The sequence below is a fragment of the Phaseolus vulgaris genome, chromosome 2, assembly GCF_000499845.2.
Source record: "Phaseolus vulgaris cultivar G19833 chromosome 2, P. vulgaris v2.0, whole genome shotgun sequence".
Lineage (NCBI taxonomy): Eukaryota > Viridiplantae > Streptophyta > Magnoliopsida > Fabales > Fabaceae > Phaseolus > Phaseolus vulgaris.
The window spans coordinates 1,520,011-1,542,510 of record NC_023758.2 but is presented as its reverse complement, the minus strand read 5'-3'; the positions used below and the strand labels follow the sequence as shown (position 1 = coordinate 1,542,510).

The 22,500-nt window shown below is 34.3% G+C and overlaps 1 pseudogene; it reads right to left on the bottom strand.

The window, feature by feature from the left end:
- Positions 1-2,877: 2,877 nt before the first annotated feature.
- LOC137810067 (suppressor of RPS4-RLD 1-like) lies at positions 2,878-21,452 on the bottom strand (annotated as a pseudogene).
- Positions 21,453-22,500: the final 1,048 nt, after the last annotated feature.

Genomic DNA, 22,500 nt, shown 5'->3' with positions numbered 1-22,500 from the left:
GACAATTTTTCTGAAATTTTGTAAAAAACCAAGGCTATCCTTTAGCAAAATTTGTGAAATTTCGCCTTACTTTCTACAATTTTATTCTGTGTTGAAAAATTGCATTGAAACATTCATAGAAGTACATTCATGTCTTGTTTGCACCCTGCGAAGGAGGCACGTCCATAAACAAATCACAAAAAGGAGATATAGGGAAGAAAAGTCAGGACATTTTGTTTTCGAAAAACCGGTTTTGTTCACTCTCGGTCTGGGTTTTACTACCCCCTATTCCTTTGGTCTTTTGTTATGAAAATTTTATGATACATTCGTTCTTGTGTGTATTGAGTTTTGGCTGAGATTTGAGCCCCAAATTCGTCACACAAGATTTTCAATAAATTTTTGATTCATCACTGCAAGGATTGAAATGAAGGTTCGTTTGTGTGCGAAACTGTTTGATCTTTTTTCTAGGTGAATACTCATCTGTTTGACTTGAAATTTGTCGCGTTTTGTCCCAAATTCAGTCCAGATTCTTATGTGAAATTTAAGAAAAAAATTATTCCGGAACAATTTTTCTGAAATTTTGTGAAAAACCAAGGCTATCCCCTAGCAAAATTTGTGAAATTTCGCCCTACTTTCTCCAATTTTATTTTGTGTTGAAAAATTGCGTTGAAAAATTCACACAAGTACTTTCATGTGCTATTTGCTCCCTACGAAGGAGGCACGTCCGTAAACAAATCACAAAAATGAGATATAGGGAAGAAAAACCAGGACATTTTGTTTTCGGAAAACCGGTTTTGTTCACTCTTGGTCTGTGTCTTACTACCCCCTATTCCTTTGGTCTTTTGGTCTGAAAATTTTACTATACATTCCTCATTGTGTGTATTGAGTTTTGGCTGAGATTTGAGCCCTAGATTCGTCCCACAAGATTTTCAATAAATTTTTGATTCATCACTGCCAGAGTTGAAAGGAAGGTTCGTTTGTGTGTGAAACTGTTTGATCTTTTTCCTAGGTGAATACTCATCTGTTTGACGTGAAATTTGTCGCGTTTTGTCCCAAATTCAGTCCAGATTCTTACGTGGAATTTCAGGAAAAACTTATTCCGGGACAATTTTTCTGAAATTTTGTGAAAAACCAAGGCTATCCTCTAGCAAAATTTGTGAAATTTCGCCCTACTTTCTACAATTTTATTCTGTGTTGAAAAATTGCGTTGAAACATTCACACAAGTACTTTCATGTGTTGTTTGCACCCTGCGAAGGAGGCACGTCCATAAACAAATCACAAAAAGGAGATATAGGGAAGAAAAGTCAGGACATTTTGTTTTCGAAAAACCGGTTTTGTTCACTCTCGGTCTGGGTCTTACTACCCCCTATTCCTTTGGTCTTTTGTTCTGAAAATTTTATGAGACATTCGTTCTTGTGTGTATTGAGTTTTGGCTGAGATTTGAGCCCCAAATTCGTCACACAAGATTTTCAATAAATTTTTGATTCATCACTGCAAGGATTGAAACGAAAATTCGTTTGTGTGTGAAATTGTTTGATCTTTTTTCTAGGTGAATACTCATCTGTTTGACTTGAAATTTGTCGCGTTTTGTCCCAAATTCAGTCCAGATTCTTATGTGAAATTTAAGAAAAAAATTATTCCGGGACAATTTTTCTGGAATTTTGTGAAAAACTAAGGCTATCCTCTAGCAAAATTTGTGAAATTTCGCCCTACTTTCTCCAATTTTATTTTGTGTTGAAAAATTGCGTTGAAAAATTCACACAAGTACTTTCATGTGCTATTTGCTCCCTACGAAGGAGGCACGTCCATAAACAATTCACAAAAATGAGATATAGGGAAGAAAAGCCAGGACATTTTGTTTTCGGAAAACCGGTTTTGTTCACTCTCGGTCTGTGTCTTACTACGCCCTATTCCTTGGGTCTTTTGGTCTGAAAATTTTACCAGACATTCCTCATTGTGTGTATTGAGTTTTGGCTGAGATTTGAGCCATATATTCGTCCCACGAGATTTTCAATAAATTTTTGATTCATCACTGCCAGGGTTGAAAGGAAGGTTCGTTTGTGTGTGAAACTGTTTGATCTTTTTCCTAGGTGAATACTCATCTGTTTGACGTGAAATTTGTCGCGTTTTGTCCCAAATTCAGTCCAGATTCTTACGTGGAATTTCAGGAAAAACTTATTCCGGGACAATTTTTCTGAAATTTTGTGAAAAACCAAGGCTATCCTCTAGCAAAATTTGTGAAATTTCGCCCTACTTTCTACAATTTTATTCTGTGTTGAAAAATTGCATTGAAACATTCACACAAGTACTTTCATATGTTGTTTGCACCCTGCGAAGGAGGCACGTCCATAAACAAATCACAAAAAGGAGATACAGGGAAGAAAAGTCAGGACATTTTGTTTTCGAAAAACCGGTTTTGTTCACTCTCGGTCTGGGTCTTACCACCCCCTATTCCTTTGGTCTTTTGTTCTGAAAATTTTATGAGACATTCGTCCTTGTGTGTATTGAGTTTTGGCTGAGATTTGAGCCCCAAATTCGTCACACAAGATTTTCAATAAATTTTTGATTCATCACTGCAAGGATTGAAACGAAGGTTCGTTTGTGTGTGAAACTGTTTGATCTTTTTCCTAGGTAAATACTCATTGGTTTGACGTGAAATTTGTCGCGTTTTGTCCCATATTCAATCCAGATTCTTACGTGGAATTTCAGGAAAAAATTATTTCGGACAATTTTTCTGAAATTTTGTGAAAAACCTAGCAAAATTTGTGAAATTTCGCCCTACCTTCTGCAATTTTATTCTGTGTTGAAAAATTGCGTTATAAATCCTACATAAAATGCACACCGAACCATGACGTACCATTAACAATAAATCAGGAAATGGAGTTATGACTAAAAAATGCTAAGAATGTAATACTTTATTCTCACTTTGAACAATTTAATACTACCCCATTCTCACTAAACCAATTTAATAACATACAAACATACTTATTAGTCTCGAATCTGTTTTTTGTAGGGAGCGGGGCAGCCACATAGCGGTAATAGAATAGGAGAGAAGATAAATGGTAATTCAATCATCCAATGCCCTAATTTACAAGATTGTATAAAGGTTAACATATAATATTACAATTTAAAAAGCGGGTACAAAGATTGAGCCTGAACAGGAAGATCAGTTGGTAAATGTGAAAGCTTTCAATTAATAGTTCTGCTGCATTTCCGAAGCGTGTCAAAGACCAGCAGCAATGCAGTACTAAGGCAAAATACAGAGACCTACGAAAAACAGGTAATACAGTATTGAATTTGCTTTTACAGAGATACTGAATAAACCAATACTGCATATTGGGTAACTATTTATAAACATTATAGGACGAGCAGAAATTAAGAAAAGCAGAAATTGGAAAACAGAGCCATTCACTCACCTGGACATTATTTCAAAGGAGTTCAATCATCAGAAGTGCTCAAGGCAGCAACAACCGACCCTGTTGTTGCAAAGGTTGATGCTACATCATGATAGTCTTTCCATGAGGTTGTTACCTTCAGAGATGGGTATAACCAACTTTTGACAGAATCCACAAAGGAATTTGGATCCAAGTTCAAAATGGCTTCCCAATCAACCTGCAAACCTTGTGGGATACTTCCTGTGAACTCCATATTAGCAGCAAGGAACAAACCCAGCATGACTGCAAATCCGACAACAGCAGATCCTCTGGACAGTGGCATAAAATTATACCTGAAAAAGGGAGATAAATTTACGGAATGACTTAGACCAAAGATAGAAGAAAAAGATTTACATAATGGCTTCAAACGCTCCAAGAGGCTAGAGAATTTATGTATTATAAGGCCCTACCAGTAATATGTCATCCTTAATATTGCATCTCTCACATTTGCGAGCGCATCAAAGTCAGTAGACCCATAATTTTCACCACAGTAAGCATTGCGGAGAGCCTGAAAGATATCAAGATGGATACAAGGTAAATTGTTGAAATTCATCAAGCAACTTGAAAAGTAACTACATAGGTCAACCACGTTGTAATGATGGGACATGGATCATTGGTAAAGACTAAAACACACATCCTTTACAGGAGCTAGGGGTGGGATGAATTGAATTTTTAAAAATCCAATAAAATAGATTAGATTTGAAATTCAGATCCATTTAATTATATTAAGTTGGTTATTTTTTAAATTATTTGAATTTGGATTTAAATTAGTTTAAATCCACATCCATTTAATTTGGATACAAATGGCATTCAAACCAAGGCTATAATATCTAATAAATTCAGTTTTATTTGAACTAATTTAGTTGTTATATATATTTACTAAATAATTAAGATATCTTTCAAGATTAAATTATTAATTTTGAGAGATGGAGTATATAGAGTGACTAATAACACTATGGTTTAACATGATGATACTCGTATTCCTTGATTCTAATAGAAGTTTTTCCTTTTTTTCAAGTATTTTTCTTACAGCTAAATTATTTTTACTTATAAATATTTTTCTGATATTTTTTTTTATCAGGTGGCAATATGAACTGCCAGCAACACGGATACTGTTTGGTAGGTAGGCAACACAGGGACTGACCCAACAACAACCCAACCATGGTCCGAACCAAAGAGACACTTTGCAAATTGAGTAAAAAGTGTCTCAATCGAAACCAACAAAAAATTGTTTTGACCAAACAATTTTTTTGGACAAACATTGATTTTGGATTTTTTTAAATCCAAAAAAAATATCCAACAAATTTCTAATCCAAAAATATGTATTTTGGATTTGAAATGGATATGTTAAGATGAACATAAAGTAATTTGGATTTGAATATCTGGATTTTTTGCATGCCCGTATTAGAAGCAAGCCACATAAAGAGGCCCATAGGGTCATATATATATTGGCTAAAAATATATAATCGAAGTAGTTTGGTATAGTTATAACTATAACGTACATCCCATGCCATTGCCATTTCTGCATCATAATCCTCCCATCTAGCAGGTGTACAAGGTGTTCTAATTGCAAAGTCAAAACCATGCTCCTCCCTGAAAATGTTCACCATTCCCGCAATAAAATATACAGGTATGAACAGTTAAGAAACAAAAAAAGGAAAATGTGGAAGAAAATAACTTAAATTTTAACTGTATCAAGCTCACGTTTTTACAAGTGTTATCCTTGTTCCCTCAAGTTGTTTCCTGAAGCATTAACATCCAGAAATAAGTATTCAAAAAAATTATATGTTCCCAGGCACCATCTGCATCTTGCACACTTACCCTTCAAATGCAGTACTGTTGCACCACGTAGATGACCAGAAATCCTCACCAATAGCATTATAAAGATCAGAGACAGAATTGGCACGCGTGACCTGCAAATCAAATATTCAAGTGTTCATTTTCATAAAAGGGCAAACTAATGAAATATTATTATTATTATTGTTATTATTATTATTATTATTATTATTATTATTCAAACTTCGTTTAAAAAAATGAACATGTAAGAGTTATGAAGCATTTATCTTCAAAGATTAATAAATATTTAGAAATCCTTAAGCTTTAACAATTTAGAAAGGAAGTCCTATTCTATCAGTTAATTAAGGAAATCAAATTAAATCAACTAACAAAAATATTTAAGATTACATATTTAATAATTGATACAGATTTATGTCTTAAAATAACATTTTAAGCTTTAAGGATATTGGTTCCTAAGGCTGTGAAAGTCTATTTCAGTCATTAATGGGTCCTCGGATTAACTACATATGTAACAAGCTTGGTGTAGATGACTTATATGCTCAAGCTTGAGCAGGAGTGTTGAATCTATAGATACGTAATTGATGATATTAGGATCAATTAGATTGATTCCATAGTTATGTTATGGAGTAATTAAATATTATGTAAAAATGTTCTCTCTACTATAAATTGAGGAGATTTATTGTGGTCTAAACACACAGAATACATCATATGCATTCTCAGTTTCTCTCTTCTCAAAAGGTTGAAAAGCGAATGCAGGTGATAAAGTCCAATAATGGAGCCCGTTATTTTTCTCAAAATTTTGACAGCTTATGTTATTTTTCTGAAAATTTTGACAGCTTATGTAGATGCAGGCATTGAACATCAATTGATACCACTGTGCACTCCACAAAAATATGGTGTTGTGGAGTACAGAGTTTTTACGTAGTTGTGAATTGTGTGTTTGATCACACATGTAAAACCTTTATTTATAATCATTCAAATTAAAATATAGGGAAACCTAATAATGGAGAATATCCTAATCGCTAAGGCAAACCATATCTTTTATATGGAAAGAAATGTTCGAGTAATTATGGAAATGGCAAGCTATATTTACTCCATGATAAGGACTGCCAAATAAATTTTGGAAAGGAGGCTGCAAACACAGCAGTGTTTTAGCTAAACACAGAGTGACAACAAAAGCTTTGCAAAAGAAGACTCCATTTGAAGCATGCACAACTACAAACCAAAGCTAACAAATCTGGAGAAATTTGGTTGCCTATGTTTCTCTTGCATACCTCCAATAAAGAGGGACAAATTGGACAAGAAAGAAGAACCTGATAATGGAGAATATCCCTAATTGCTAAGGCAAATCATCCTTTTACATGGAAAGAAAAGCCCGAATAATTAAGGAAATGGCAAGGTATATTTACTCCATGATAAGGACTGCCAAAGAAATTTTGAACAGAGGCTGCAAACACAGCAGTGTTTTAGCTAAACAGAGTGCCAACAAAAAGCTTTGCAAAAGAAGACTCCATTTGAAGCATGGGACAACTACAAACCAAAGCTCAAATCTGAAGACATTTGGTTGCCTATGTTTCTCTTGCATACCTCCAATAAAGAGGAACAACTTGGACAAAAAATCAGAACCTGAAATTTGTGTACACTTTAACTCAACTTCAAAGTAATTGTTAGCAGGGATGTGAAATTTTTGGAATCAGAGAGTTGGAACTAGGAAGATGACATGAAGCCTGAATTTCAGGAGGAGAATAAAGATGTTGATGAAGAACCCATAAGAGGAACTAGATCACTTTCAGACACCTACCAAAGGTGCAATGTTGATGTCATGGGGCTGAAGAATATGAAAAAGGCGCAGCTGACCAAAAATGGATAAATGCAATGAAGAAGGAGCTCAAAATGATTACAAGAAATCAAACATGGGAGCTGGTGGACTGACCTCACCACAAGAAAGCCATTGGTGTCAAATGTGTTTATAGAACTGAACTCAATCCAGATGGTTCTACAAACAAAAAAATGGCAAGGCTTGTTGTCAATAGATATACTTCGGTTCTAGGGTTGATTTTTGAGACTTTTGCCCCGGTTTCCAGGCTAGAGGCAATAAGAATTTAGTTTTCTATTGCTGCACAAAAGGGCTGGATTATACATCAAATGAATGTGAAATCAACTTTTGAATGATACTTGGAGGAAGAAATTTTTGTTTAGCAACCTGAAGGGTTTGTTATTCAAGGGCAGGAGGAGAAAGTGTATCAACTAAGGAAAGCTTTGTATGTATCGTTGTCATGGTATAGCAGAATTGATTCCCACTTGGTGAACTTAGGCTTTAAAAATGTTTGAGCGAATCTACTGCATATGTCAAATTGATGGTGAAATACAAGTATCTCTATATATTGAAGATCTCTTAGTAAGAGTAGCAATGAGCAGATTGATAAGTTCAAGGAAAAATTGAAAGGTGTTTCTAAAATGAGAGGCCTTAAGGATGACATTCTATCTTGGTATGAAGGTCTATAAAAAACAGAATGAAATAATTTTTTGTCAAGAAAAATATGCAAATGAAGTTTTCAAGAAGTTTAACATGGAAGGGACCAAACCAGCTGCAACTCCAATGAATCAAAAGGGGCTTTTTGTAAGGAAGACAAAAAAGTGGATGACAAGCTATACAAGAGCCTTATAGACTGCCTAATGTATTCAAGTGCAACAAGGCCTAACATCTTGCATACAATAAACTTTATACTGTTGGATCATTGACTAGAGATATGACCAAATTATAGTGTACTAGTGAGAGCAAACCTATCCTTACAAACTGATTTTGTGAAGTTGAGTTAAGTTTAAAGTCCACTTTTAAGAAGATATCAGAACATATCCTAGCGAGATTTTTCTTGAACCTATTGTCTCATCCGCTATCAGGTCACTATTAGACCTCCGATATATATCTAGTCTTTTCTCAAGAATATTCCAGTCTTCTTGGCAACTCAGATAGTGATTGAGCTGGTGTGCTGATAATATGAAAAGTACTTTTGGTTATCATTTTAGCTTTGGTTCTGGATTTTTTCATGGCATTCAAAGAAGCAAGAAATCATAGCTCAATCCACAACAGAAGCAGAATATGTGGCTGCAACTGCTGCTGTTATCATGCTCTTCAGATCAAAAAGCTCAAGACAGATTTGCATATGAAACAACAGGACAGCACACATATATTTGTGGATAATCAAGCTGCAAGTTCAACTGCTAGTAATCCAGTTTTCCATGGCAAAACAATACACTTCAAGATAAAAGCTCTACTTTCTAAGGGGGAGGCACAGAGAGAAGGAGAAATGAAATTAATCTACTGCAAAACATAAAGAATAAAGTGCTCATATCCTAACAAGGTCACTTCCTAAAGCTAGATATGAATTCTTGAGGTAGAGGCTTAATGTATGCAGTTCCAGAGTAAGGAGGAACGTTGACAAGATGACTCATGAAACTGATTTTTTTTTTAAGTTGTTGCTAGTTTTTTGGACTCATGACTGTTTTTATGTTATCTCTTGGGAACTGTCTGATATGCTCTATTTATAGAGGATTTTTAGGCACTAAGTAGGAGTTATTTTCCTTTATTCTCTCACCTGTATAAATTATGCTGTTGATGGATCAATAAATTATTCTTCCGCACTCCATGTTTTTTAATATACAACAAAAATACACAAAAAAAGTAACATACAACCTACAAGTGTGAACTTTAATGTATGACCAGGCAAAACAAATAGCACAAGAAGCACATTACAGCCAGTACTAACGTGAGCAAAGAAAAGTAAAAGTTTTCCAAAGCAACCAATTGGGTTACAAGTCACAGCTGAGGCCTTTTGCATAGTAAATCAAGTCACAAGAAACAAGCACCAGATCTAAATCAACAATAAACAAATCACCTCATCCAGTTTCCCATCCTCGGAAAGACGAATGATATGATCTGTCTTGCTGTAGACATATGATTTCTCTTTTATGATAGTCTTTGCGATATCTAAAGTCCTGTGATGTTTAAAAAGAATGAGCCCAAATCCAGTCTACCAATACAGAACTTAAACAGGGTCTTTTTACCTTTCATAGTTAGGAAAGTAACGGACAACTTTGGCTTGTCCCAGGATCATGGGTGTGTGAGAACCAAATCCAGAATTAAACTCTTCACTGCAGTGCAAAGAAACCAATAAAATCCAAAACATGGGAAGCACTAATATGGTCTTCAAGAATACTTATAGCCCAAAGATGAAATACCTTAGCTTGTTCACCCACACAACAGGGTCACAAGGCTCAGAAATCTGTCTCCATCTAACTGCTATTGAATAAATATCTTTCCATGATATTGAACGGCTGGATGATCTATCATCTACAATGCCATGCGAAGGAGATGTTTCGGAAGTACTACTTGTGCTACAACCTGCACCTCCCCTATTCTGACTGGGCATATTAATTCTTTCCCTTCTCCTTGCCCTTTTGCCATTCTTTGAGCTTGAGTTGTTTTTATTAGAATATTTCCATTCCGTTTGAAGGGCACGCCAAGCCTTAGAGACCTTTTGTGCAATTTCAATAGCAGCAAATCCTGCCATACGATGCTGATAAATAAGGAAATATTAACAGAATTAGAGATAAAGACATAACATAGAAAAATTAACAATATGAGAATAATGACAACCATGGTTGGCTGCAAGTTGCTTTAAGTTAAGACATGAAAAGTAATAAAGGGATAATATAATAAGTCACAGATACATAGAATCAAGTACTGAAAAAATGATAATGAGTATGATCGTCTCAGATTGAAATTTAACGAAAATGTAATCTTTTGCAGTACTGAACATATATATTACTTTATAACAATATGAGAATAATGACAACCATGATCGGCTGCAAGTTGCTTTTAAGTTCAGACATGAAAAGTAATAAAGGGAAAATATAATAAGTTACAGATACTTAGAATGAAGTACTGAAAAAAAGATAATGAATATGATGCTGGTATCAGATTGAAATTTGAGACAATGTAATTTTTGCAGTACTGAACATATATATTTCTTTATAACAAGAAAAAACAAGCTTAATAAAGAGACCAAACACATTATTCATTTTTAAACCCAAGGCATTTGATAATACTTAACCCAAGTAGTAAATGACTACAAACCAGGCAGACGTTTCTTCAGAAAATATAATACATATTAAAAAACCAAAGAAGGGTGAATGGAGAATATTTGTTCAGTGTGAAAACACAGAAGCAACACTCACAAGTATGGTGCCTACCAATTTTTCTTTCTATAAAATTATTGTTTACTACTCCTAATGTAGGTGATCTTTCGGTAATAAAAATCTAAAAATATTCTCAACCAAGATATAATATAATCCATAGTTCTGGGACTATTTGGCACTGATAAATAACCAACATAAGAATAGTTATAGGACAATCATATGATGTTTACTTTATGAAAAAGTATGAATTACTTTTACGCTTTTCACAATTTCTGGGCGAAAAAAAAAAACTGTCTTGAGGACAGTTCTTGTCTTTCAACCAGAAAATAGCATCCTTTAACCATATCAATTTCAATGACAGATTACAGATAGTAAAATGCAAGTGGTAATAACCACTGGAAAGAAAATCAAGAGACCAGTTGTCATGATTTGTTATCCAAATGCTTGAATATTATGAAAATTAATAATTTTCATCAAACTGTCGTGCTCTCCAACATGCAGTCTAAATCCTAATTCTAAGAGTAAATTATATATTATATTAACACCCCCAAGGTTTTCTTATAATGCAATGACACCTCAGTTATTTTTTTAAAATTCTCACAAACCTCTCCTTTATTTTAAAAACATTACATTGTCTTCCTGGTTACATTACACGTGTACTAATGAATGTGGAGATGAGAATGATCTTTATTAGCTTTAATAAATAAAAATGTTTGTAAATCTAGAAAAGAACTTACTTGCATTGTATTTTCTTTCATTGTTAAATAGCTGCAAATAGCATTTTTTTTTATCTTAGGTTGTAATTGGGCCTATCTAGCTGAAAATGTACTAAGGGGTGCGGCATTTTGAAGGCAACCTAGCAAGGAACACATGGCAACAATCAAACCCAATATGAGCCATGAAATTCTCGACCAAAAAGAATATATGGCAAGAAAGTAGTAAGCTAAGCATGGAAAGTGTGACACTAGCATGGAAAGTGAAACAAGCACACAAAATATGGAATCCTACCCTTTGATCTAGATCTAGATTCAAAATTCAAATTGGATTTTCCCTCCTTTATTCATTGAATTTTTTTGCCATTGATGGATATATATAATCACTCCCTCGTAATTGTGAGATACTTGTAAGAGTGATCTTGAGCTTTGAGTCTTATCTTGAGCTCCTAGGAGTCAAGTGGTGATTCTACATGAAACTTATTATGGAGATGGAGAGCTCTCTTCCATCTCCTTAAGTCTTCTCCACCTTTTCCTTTTACTACTTGTCATTTTCATTTCTTCTTCTAGTTCCTCTTAATTGCCGCCATTTGTTTCTTATTCTAACTCAGTCATTGTCTTTTGTTAATTGTTTTAGTTCAATTGTTATATTCTTGTGCTTGTCTTGAAATTCTATAGTTCATAGAATCATTGATTCAAACTTTTAGCGACATTTAATTGTACTAAAGTGAAGATGAGATTCATACTTGTTACTTGAATTTGATTGCTTTTTGATATTATAAGTTCTAATACATATTTGATCTTTATCATGTACCCCTTAAGTCTTCCTTTTTCACATTACAAATGCACCCACTTAAGGGAAGTCATTGTAATGATGAGAAAAGTAGGGGGTGTAAGTATAATTTGAGAAAAGATCAGGTGATCTTGATGTAATTTACTCTAATTTTAACCCATGATATATTATTACTTCTGTTCAATCCTCAGTTTTCTCAGAATGTCTTTATTTGGGTACAATAAAACAGAAATCTACATCAAAGAAAAAGGCCACAAGAAGCTGCAGAAATTACGCAGATGAAAAATTAACATAGAAAATGCATTTTACATATTTTGATTATTTTCTTCTATAATTTGATATCACTTGACTCTTCAGAATATTTGTAATTGCCTGAAAGAATTTCCCCCCAGCCCCTATGAATTTATATTCAAATCTGTTCACGACTCAAATCCCAAATAAAATATTAGTCCTAAATTAAGGAAAAGATAAAAGAATAGTATCTATAATAACAGACAATTCCACGGCATGATATACTCAATGAATGCTGGATTTGTCACATGCACCTCTCTGCAGCAACTACCAAATCAAGGACAAGTTATCTACTAAAACCAAAGGTCCATCCTATATCTATTAAGACAGACAAAAAGTACAAATTCATTTGTTCACAAAAAAAAAAGCTGCAAAAGTATAAGTACCACCCACAGTAGAAAAAGGATACCAAGTAAAAGAAAGGAAAACAAAATGTGTAAAATTAATAAGCAACTGATACGGAGATGTTAACATGTGAACAAATAACTCTACCTGACGCCTGTTGGGTAGGAAACCAGGACAATCATATTGGATTTTCTTGCCAATGAAGTCTGCAGCCTGTATAAGAGCATTCTTCTGCTTTGTAAGAACTACTTCTTGCTTTCTAAGCTTTCCCTTTCTTAAAGACTCACGCAAAGGAGGTTGCCTGTAAACCTTTTCACATACATTCTTGGGATGTAACCTCTTGCACCAGTACTCCTGAATAGACATAATATCATAGAAATTAGAATCTAAGCAATACAAAACACATCTCCAACATAGAAGTAAAAGTTTATACGCTTCTGAAACCCACATAGAAACTTAAGTTATATGCAAACAAGTACGATGTACAAGTTTTCTGACATTCCGCAAGCATGACGATAGTAACATGTCTTGTAATTGTTTAGTTCAAACTAATAATCCTATCCCATAAAAAGTTTAGTTCGGCCAAATAAAGAGATGAGAAGTATCATAGAAAGGTAGAATAAATTCCATAACTTTACCTTAAAAAGTGGATCAATATCCCCATCAATGTCAAACCAGCAAAACTCACGGTTAAATTTTGAGGCGGTATAAAGAGCAATCTCTTTCTGCAAGAGGGGAAAAAGAGTTCGATGCTCATTATACAAGTAACATTAAATAAAAATTAATGGAAGATGTTAACATTCATTAACCAATACATAAGTTCATTCGCATAATGCCCAAAATGAATGTACAAAATTGGTCAATAAATTATCACAATAATCAAGAGAAAGCAAGTCTGGCAAGTGTTTCTCAATAAAGGTTCACATGAAATCTAAGTAACTAGAAGAACTAAAGCAGAAGAGGACAGCATATAAAATAATGTTAAAAGAACTTTGCAAGTTGACACTAGTAAGCTCTCGGTTTGTATGTTGAAAGGCAAGAATCTCTCACTCTAACCTAGTGCCTCCTTTGAAAATTTACTACTCATTAGTGTTGATAAAATATTTTATTGTAATTTAAAAAATTAAAGTATTCATTTTTTATATTATTTTAAAACAGTTTTTAAATATGTAACACGTTAGATTGTTACAAATGTTTATAACGTTTAAAAAAAAGTTGGTGGACATTTTGTTAATTTTTTTAACATTAGAAGCTTTGGTATCGGAACAATATATTTCCATTTTTTTAGTTCCGCACCTTCAGTTTTACTGGTGCATTGCCTAGGCCTATTATATAAAGAGCATTCCATTGAGCAGAAAAGGTACATACAACATTTCATTCACGTACAAATCATTGCCAGTTTTTTCTTCTAAATTATTTGGATATTTTATACTCTTTCAAAGAACATTGGTGTTCATAAGGTTAGGAGATCCTTCATTGTACTCAAATTTCTTTCTACCAGTCTAGTGGGACATTTTCTCTTTAAGGACATCATTCTACATGTGTCAACCCAGGTTTTATCTAATCTTTTACTCTCTAATATTTTTTATCATGTTTACCAAGAATAGAATAACCGCTTAGAATAAAGAAACAAATTATATTTGTGGAAAAGTGCAAAATCGTATTATTGTTTATTATAAGCATTGTCCATTTTATGCGAAACACTACTATTCTGACTTTCTCTTTTTAATCAGATTTTATTTTATCTTTTATTTCTAACAGCTCCCAGCTTTGTCAGATGACATTTTCACAAAGAGAGGTCTTAGTTTTCCTTTTCATAAATAAAATAGAATTAAGGGGGAAAAACAGAAGCTGTACAAATATAAAATTTTACAATATACAAACCTGGTAAAAGGCAAGGCACTGAAGCACAAACTTATCCATTGAGTCCAACTCCAAATCCAGAGCAGCATCATAATCCTTGACCTGAGATCAGAAATGAAGTTGCCAAGTGACTAATGTGAATCGGTATTTCTCCCAAAAAGTTAAAAGTAAAACCTTACCGCCTCTTTGTATTGTCCAACAGCATGGTAGCATGAAGCTCGCAAATATAAACACTCAACATTGGCACCATCAACGGTCAACCCTATTGACAAATCATTGATAGCCTTCCTGTCACAGTCAAACCCAATTTAAGTCAGAAACAAGATAAAGTAGCAGAACCTAAAATTCAAGACCAAAACATGTTAAAGCAGACCTTTGTTACGAAATATTTGAAAGCAATTTCCATGGAAATGTGGTTGCTACTATAAATTCAAAGCTACCAATAAATCATAACCATATGATCATGGCGCACATTGTCTCATACACAATTTATATCTCTAAAATCTTATATCGCAGACAAAGATGTAAGTCATTAACCATTGAATTGACCACTTAATTCTTGGATTCAAATGAACAATAAATACTGTACAAGTACTTTCTTTGAGACTTCAGGCACATTTACAACATAAATCTTCATTGAAGCACACCTTTACTGCCAACCAAAGTTTACAAATTCAAAAAGCATCTCACTATAAAGATCCCAGTTCAACCAATCTAGTAGTTGACATGGAAGATATCAACTAATCCTAGTTCCTGAAGCAGTATTCTCAACTTTATTCACTCCCTGAAAGATTTTGATAAAATGGGCCTACAGAGACTCAGAAGAAGAAAACGGAAATGTTTCAGGGAATTTATAGGATGGTCCTAGAATATTAGAAATAATATTTATAATATTATTTAGTTTATAGTTTTAATTTCTTAAAATGAGATGATGACACTTGTAGGATCATAATTTAGAAGATGCCATGTTTTTAGGTTATATAAATGTACTCTTCTTACCTGTAGAGAGGGGAGAAACAATAGCAGTGTTATCTTTTAGGGTCTTTTAGTTATAGTTTTTATGTATTTTAGAGTAGTTTAGTTCCTCCTATCAAATGGTGTTTTCATTGGCTTACCCACAACTGACACCACCATGGCAGAAAGCCTCCAAGCTATTGGCCAGAAATTTGATGCCATCTATCTCACACCACCCACACAGTCACTGCCTATAGAGTGGCCACCACAATTACTACCACCATCATATATCTCAAAAAATTCACAGACTTATCCATACCCACATTTATACTATCCACCACAGCATCCACAACAGCCTCCAGCTCACAGGGATTTCAACCACATCCACCAACATTTATATTACCCTCCACCACCACCACCACCACCACCACCACCATCACCATCACCATACAGTACAAATCTGCACCACCAACCCCACCACCTTCACCAAATGCCTTTATCCTCACAATACCACTAGTACTTGAATCCTTCCCCCACTTCAATGGCTGTGTCCACCACAGCCATAATGGCCACCACAACCATCAAGCCAACTAACCACCACAATGGCCACCGCCACTGTGGTCAACACAACTAAGTTTTTCATCACACCCTCCCCTTCCCTGTCAACTCCTCCATTGTGGGTCTTGGAGTCACAATAGCCACCACCACTTAATCTCCACTGACATTTTACGGTGACTTGTCCCACTAACTCCTCCCATGCATTTGCCCTCCAACCTTACCACGATGACCTGACCCATTCAGGCTTACCACAACGTTCACTTCTCAAACCACACACTTAATACTAAAACCACCTTTGAACAAAACACAACCTCCCCACAGACCATTCCACCTATAGTTGTTCCCCACCTTCATTATCCATCAACCCTAGCTTGCCCAGCTGACCCCCCTAATAACCATACCTGTCTCGCCCCAAACTTTAAAACAAAAACTAGCCATGACACAACCACCCACCCCTTTTCCAAAATCAATTCACCCATAAAAAATGCCACTTGTTCTCTCTTAATTGTGCCACACATCTCTCGTATTCTCACCCACCTTCGGCACGTAACTTTTGACCTTCCTTAGGAGTAATATTGCTTGCAACAAGTGGACTCCACATGCACAGATCATTCCATGTGCCTTCTATTTTTCCTACACCACTCAATATGAAGCCTATTCCTATTCCACCTATCATTCCTATCACTGCAACCAAATTTTCCCCTTCACCATCATCTAAGGACAGTCTTTTTCCTGAATACCTCACCTATTGCATGCAAGCCCAATACATATACCTCCCAACCAATTTACCCAACCAAATCCATGTGAAATCCATAATGGATTTCCCACCATCACACTTCCAACCATTCGTTTCCACTAATGCCCACCACTCTATCATAATTTTTTTTTTGTCATAAAACCTTGAGAACAAGGTTCTCATTCAACCCAGTGGCAATGATAAAATGGGCCTAGAGAGACTCAGAAGAAGAAAAAGGAAATGGTTCAAAGATTTAATAAGATGGTTCTAGAATGTTAAAAATAATATTTATTTTATAGTTTTAATTTCTTAAAATGAGATGATGACGCTTGTGGGGTCATAATTTAGTTGATGGCATGTTTTTAGGTTATATAAATGTACTCTTCTTACCTACAGATAGGGATAAAAATATCAATGTTATCTTTTAGTGTCTTTTACATATAGATTTTATGTATTTTAGAGCAGTTTAGTTCTTCGTATCAGATTTCATCATATTTCCAAGTTCTACCACCAAATTTTCTTCAATAACTACTTGTAGGTCTGCCACTATACCTCAAAGTTTGTGTTACTTGCATTCATGGACCCAATCATAATACTATTGAAAACTTGCAAGATACAGTGTCAAATAAATATTCAATCCCCAACTAATCAGCAGTTAAGGTTGTTTACATACCTATGTTCTCCCATTGCATGGAACAAAAGGCCACGCAAATGATAAGCTCTAGAAAACCTAACATCAGAACACAAACAATCAGCTGCTGATAAAGAGCAAAGTGGCATAAAGTACTTCAAGCTTTATAAACCAGTTACCAGCTAAAATACCTGCAATGCCAATGATACCATTTCATTAACAACAATTACCTTGCATCAATCTGCAAAATCTGACTTAGACATTCTTGAGCTTTTGTTGGCTTCGATATATCTTGATAGAACTGCCAAAAACCTCATGTTCAGAATAAATTTAGCAGCCAAAATCTTTTAAAATACAAGTTTTTCCTATAACATAAAATGAAAGGCCAAAAACTGGGCTAGCAACACACTGATAGATCCTGATTAACTACCAAAATCACACATTCAGAACAGGACTAGCAACAAATCATCAAACAGAAAGGCCATAAACCTATAACTTGAAAAAAAGGCATGAAAGATGTAACCTACTTTGTAGAGTTAAACCCATAAGTTACTAAAGGGAAAACGCAAATGCAAACTAAGTTACTAAGCTGACATTAAATGGAAACTTTAATTCAAGTTGAATGAGTTAGTATATGGGACAGAAATGTTATGAATGAAAGCAATGAGGAAACATATTATTAGAGACCAGAGAGCATCCGAGTATACAATAGATTACATTTCAAACCATAAAATAATATGCACACAGGTGACTCAGGATTTTCAGAATAAAGCTTTCAGCTAAGTTAATAACTAAATGTTCCACAATCTATCAGTACAATAAGGTTGATAGATACCTGAGTCAGGTGTGCCCATGCTTCAAGAAAATTTCTATCAATTTGAAGTGATTTTCAATGTGCATCCTCAGCTTTCTTATATTCACCAATTGAAGATAATGCTAAACCCTGTAAAAGACAGTGCTTCCTCAGATAAATAACAAAGATATATTTTCATGTGAAAGATGAGAAAACCAACATAGAGAGCTCATAATAAATGAGGACTAAAATGTTAAGACTCAGGACCCACCAAATACGTGTAGGCAGACTTATTATCCCTGTCTAGTTGCACACAGGCTAAAAGGTCTTCAACTGCAGCATCAAACTCTTTAAATTTAAAATTTACAATTCCTGCATTGAATTTTATGAAAAACATACGTTAGACATATATAAGTAGCATTACTCTATAGAAAGAAAATAATTAGATCAAGATTATCACAGCAATAATTTATAATCAAACAACAACTTGAAATTAACAGTGAGGTTGTAACTTGAAAACAAGATACAGGAGACAGGACATAATTATTAAGAAAGACTATTCGTTTCACATGAAACTAATGAAGTCTCTGTCTAGACTTCTAGGTGCTACCAACCACAAGATGCATGCATGAACCATCATTATAGAAGGAAGCACAAATAACTATTCCAGCATCAATCAGTTAGCCAAATAACAAAATGAAAAAGACTGTCAGAAAAGATACCTCTCTCATGTAAAATATCTGCTGAGTTGGTTTCAAACTCTAATGCCTTAGTTAAATCTTCAATAGCCTGAGATGTCCGGAAGCAGTTGTCAATGTCACATTATGAATTGTTATTTGTGCAATAAAATCATATATAATAAAAAATGATTTAAATGAGATCTTACTTAAGTCACTGAAAATTTCAATCACCTTCTTTTCAATGATAAATATAATAAGATCACTAGTTAAACAGAGCCATAACATGAATCTACAAAACTATTGACAACTGCACTAGTTTTGCTTAGCAAATAAATATTTGACCCAAGTGTTAATGCCTAAACCAAATCAAGTTTCACACCTTAGTTAAAATAAGTCAAAGCAAACAAAAGTATAAACCAAATATCATTTTCTATACCAGAAGAGATCCATTTCATTAAGGGTGAGTGTCAATGGACCATACCTAACATGAAGCATTGATTAACTAAAATACCCATTTAAAAAAAATTCCAATCAGTAATGTGATTTGGTTGAACTTCAAAAAAAATTACAAATACTAAGATGGAGTAAGCGAACCCACCTCAACAAACTCCCCCAAGGCTGCCCGAGCTTGACCTCTCCTCTTCCATGCCTCACCGGCTGAAGGATTAAATTGTATAGCCTGAGAAATACATGTGAAACTACTTATAAATAGAGGAGATACCCACATCTCGATGTACCTTTCAGAAAGTTTGCTCAAATTTAAATACCTTTGAAAAATCAGCTATAGCAGCATCAAGTTCTCTCTTGAATGCATATGCCGTCCCTCTACCAATCAGTGCTTCAGGATATGCTGGTTCCTCTTTCAGTATCTGAGTACACGATGAAGACAAGAGAAAGTTTGTCATTGATGATACAGAAAAAGAGGATAAGATAACAAGCACACATCAAAAGGAAACACAAGTATCTCTAAAAAAGTAAATATCATAAAAGGAAACGCCACCAATATCCCAATTGAAGCACTAACCTGGTCAAAAATGGCTATGGCATGAGCATATTTTCCTTCATTTACCTGCAAAACATCACAAAATCAATATGCTATCAAACAAATAAATACAGCAACACAGCAGTTGTGCAAACAAACCTCCGCTATTCCTCGTGAGAGCCCAAAATCTACACTTAAAGACTTAGTCTTTGAAATCCGAGCAACACAGAACTTCTTATTTTTCCTTGCATCACCATTTTTTTCATGGGGAAAAATAAACTTACTACTTGGCTTTCTAAGAATTTCAGCAATTTCACTCGAATCACTACTAGACTCACCCCTATTGGTAAATACTTTATCTTTATCACATGATTCTGACGTGTCACTTGAGTCATTACACGATTCAGAATTATAACTCAATTTATCAATAACGTCAGGGCTTCCATTTACTTGGCTGTCAGATTTATTAGACTCTCTATCTTCACTACTTAATTCATTTCTGGAATCAAAATCATCAGCAGACTTCGGCAAGATCGCAGATTTATCACTTGTATTGTCACATAATTCAGCTTGAGCACTCAACCTATCTTGATTCTCACCAATTTCAGTCAAACTCCCATTACTCATAGCATCTGATTCGGATTGTGGCGTGGACGATCCATTGGTTTCACACAATGCAATGCTGTCTTGCTTTGCTGTTGTCAAAAGCTCTTCGAGTTCTAGCAACAGCTTCAAATCTGCAGACTGATGCTGCGCGTGTTCATAACCTTGCTCTCATACTAACAGAGCATCTGCTTTCCTTCCCAAAGCAGAAACCGCACGACCTAGTTGAAATAATAAGCCGGTGCTAAGTTCAAAAGACAAAGCATTTGTCACTACGAATAACTAATAAATCCTTGAAAATAAAATTCCAAGTTCCTACGTGGTTCTTAACCTTCTATTCATCAACCAACTCTGTTATTCTGACAAGAATTTAAATCGCACTTCTCAAGATACAAACAATTGTTGAATGAATTTATAAGCAAGAGACCTTTGAGAATGTAGGCTTGAAGACGCGCGGGGTCAAGCTGAAGCGCTCGGTCGCAATCCTTAATTACGTGCTTGTGCAGCTCCAATTGGCTGTAACAGAAGGCTCTGTTACTGAAAGCAAGCACCAGAGAAAGATTGAATATCACATTATCACACGACGGAGAATTAATCGTAATTGCGATAAAAAAAAAAAAAAAAAAACGGAATCGGAGAGGTGCGAAGAAGAGTATGCGTACGCACCAGATATCTTGGATTGCACCAGACTGAGAAACGATCGAATCGAGGATTCGAATGGCCTTAGACCAGTCCTTGGAGCTGCACAGCCTAGCTAGCTGAGCTCGCTGAGAGGTCGCAGAAGCCATGGATGAAGAAGAGAAACGATGAACGCAGATCAGTAAGATAAACTTGTGTGTATTGTTTCTCCTTTCAGGTTGCAATGAAAAAGAAAGTTGGAGGTGGAGATGCAGCACGCAAGGGTAAAATGGTCTATGTGAAGCTTTGGAAATTAGAAGGAAGAAGAAGGTGGCAAGGAAGGAAGGGTGCAACAGGAGTGGATTTCGAATGACCGACGAAGTGCATGGCGCGTGACGTGCACGAATACCGAAAGGTATAGGCGGTTCAAAGCCTCGGGCCGTAACACAGCCCTGTAGTTGTTATACTGGAATTGGGTTTTGGGATTATGAAAAAATATTCTAATTTTAGATGCTTTAATTACTCCCAAGTTTTTTAGGATTCGGATTCCATGATGATTAAGGGAGTTACGCCTGGGATAAGTTCCATAAAATTAAAAATTCATTCTCATTTATGAAATTTGAGTTTTTTTTCATTTTTATTGAATATAAAATTTGTGTAGAATACTAATGTTTTAAATATTAATATATTTTTTTATAAAAAAAATCACAGAAAAATATACTATTAAATAATTATTATATATAATTGAAATTTAATTATAAATATAATTTTTTAAAAATATTTAAAGAAAAATGTCTGAAAATTTTGAGTAAACATATATGAAACGAGTTGAATGTTATAAGAGATAATACAAAACTGTGTAATGAAAGAAAACTTTTCTAAATGAAACGAATTAAAAACTAAAGGGAAAAAATGATAAGTTCTTTTAAGTTATTTTATACCGTTAAACACTCAAAATTGATATAATTTGATAGAATTAAGGTTTATTTTTTCTAAAATATAATACATTATTTGGAAAAAAAAATACGGAGGTAAAGAAAAATATACTGAAAGTGCGATAAAAATGAAAATACATTAGGAATTTCAATAAATTTTTTAAATCTAATGAATTGAACAGTTGAGAGAATAATAAATTATATAATAAAAAATGTCTTAAATGAAATAAAATAAAAAGGAAAGAAAATAGTGAAATGAAATAAAAAAAATATTAATAAAATAGTAAAAATAATTTTTTAGTAATTTTAAAAAATGGATAGAGACAAAATACTACTTAGATATTCATTATGGTCTCATAATTAATTAAATATGATAGATATATTCATATTCATACACGTATTGCATCAATACATATATCTCAATCAAAATAGTTTCAAAAAATATCCTTAAAATGAATTTATTTATCATCCCTTTGATTCATTCATGAGTTTAGGATCAATCTTTATGTTTATTTACTTTTCAATTTTAAGATCCAAATTTTCGTCTATCTTGACTAAAGTAAACTAATTATCAAATACATGTTTGCAAAACCAT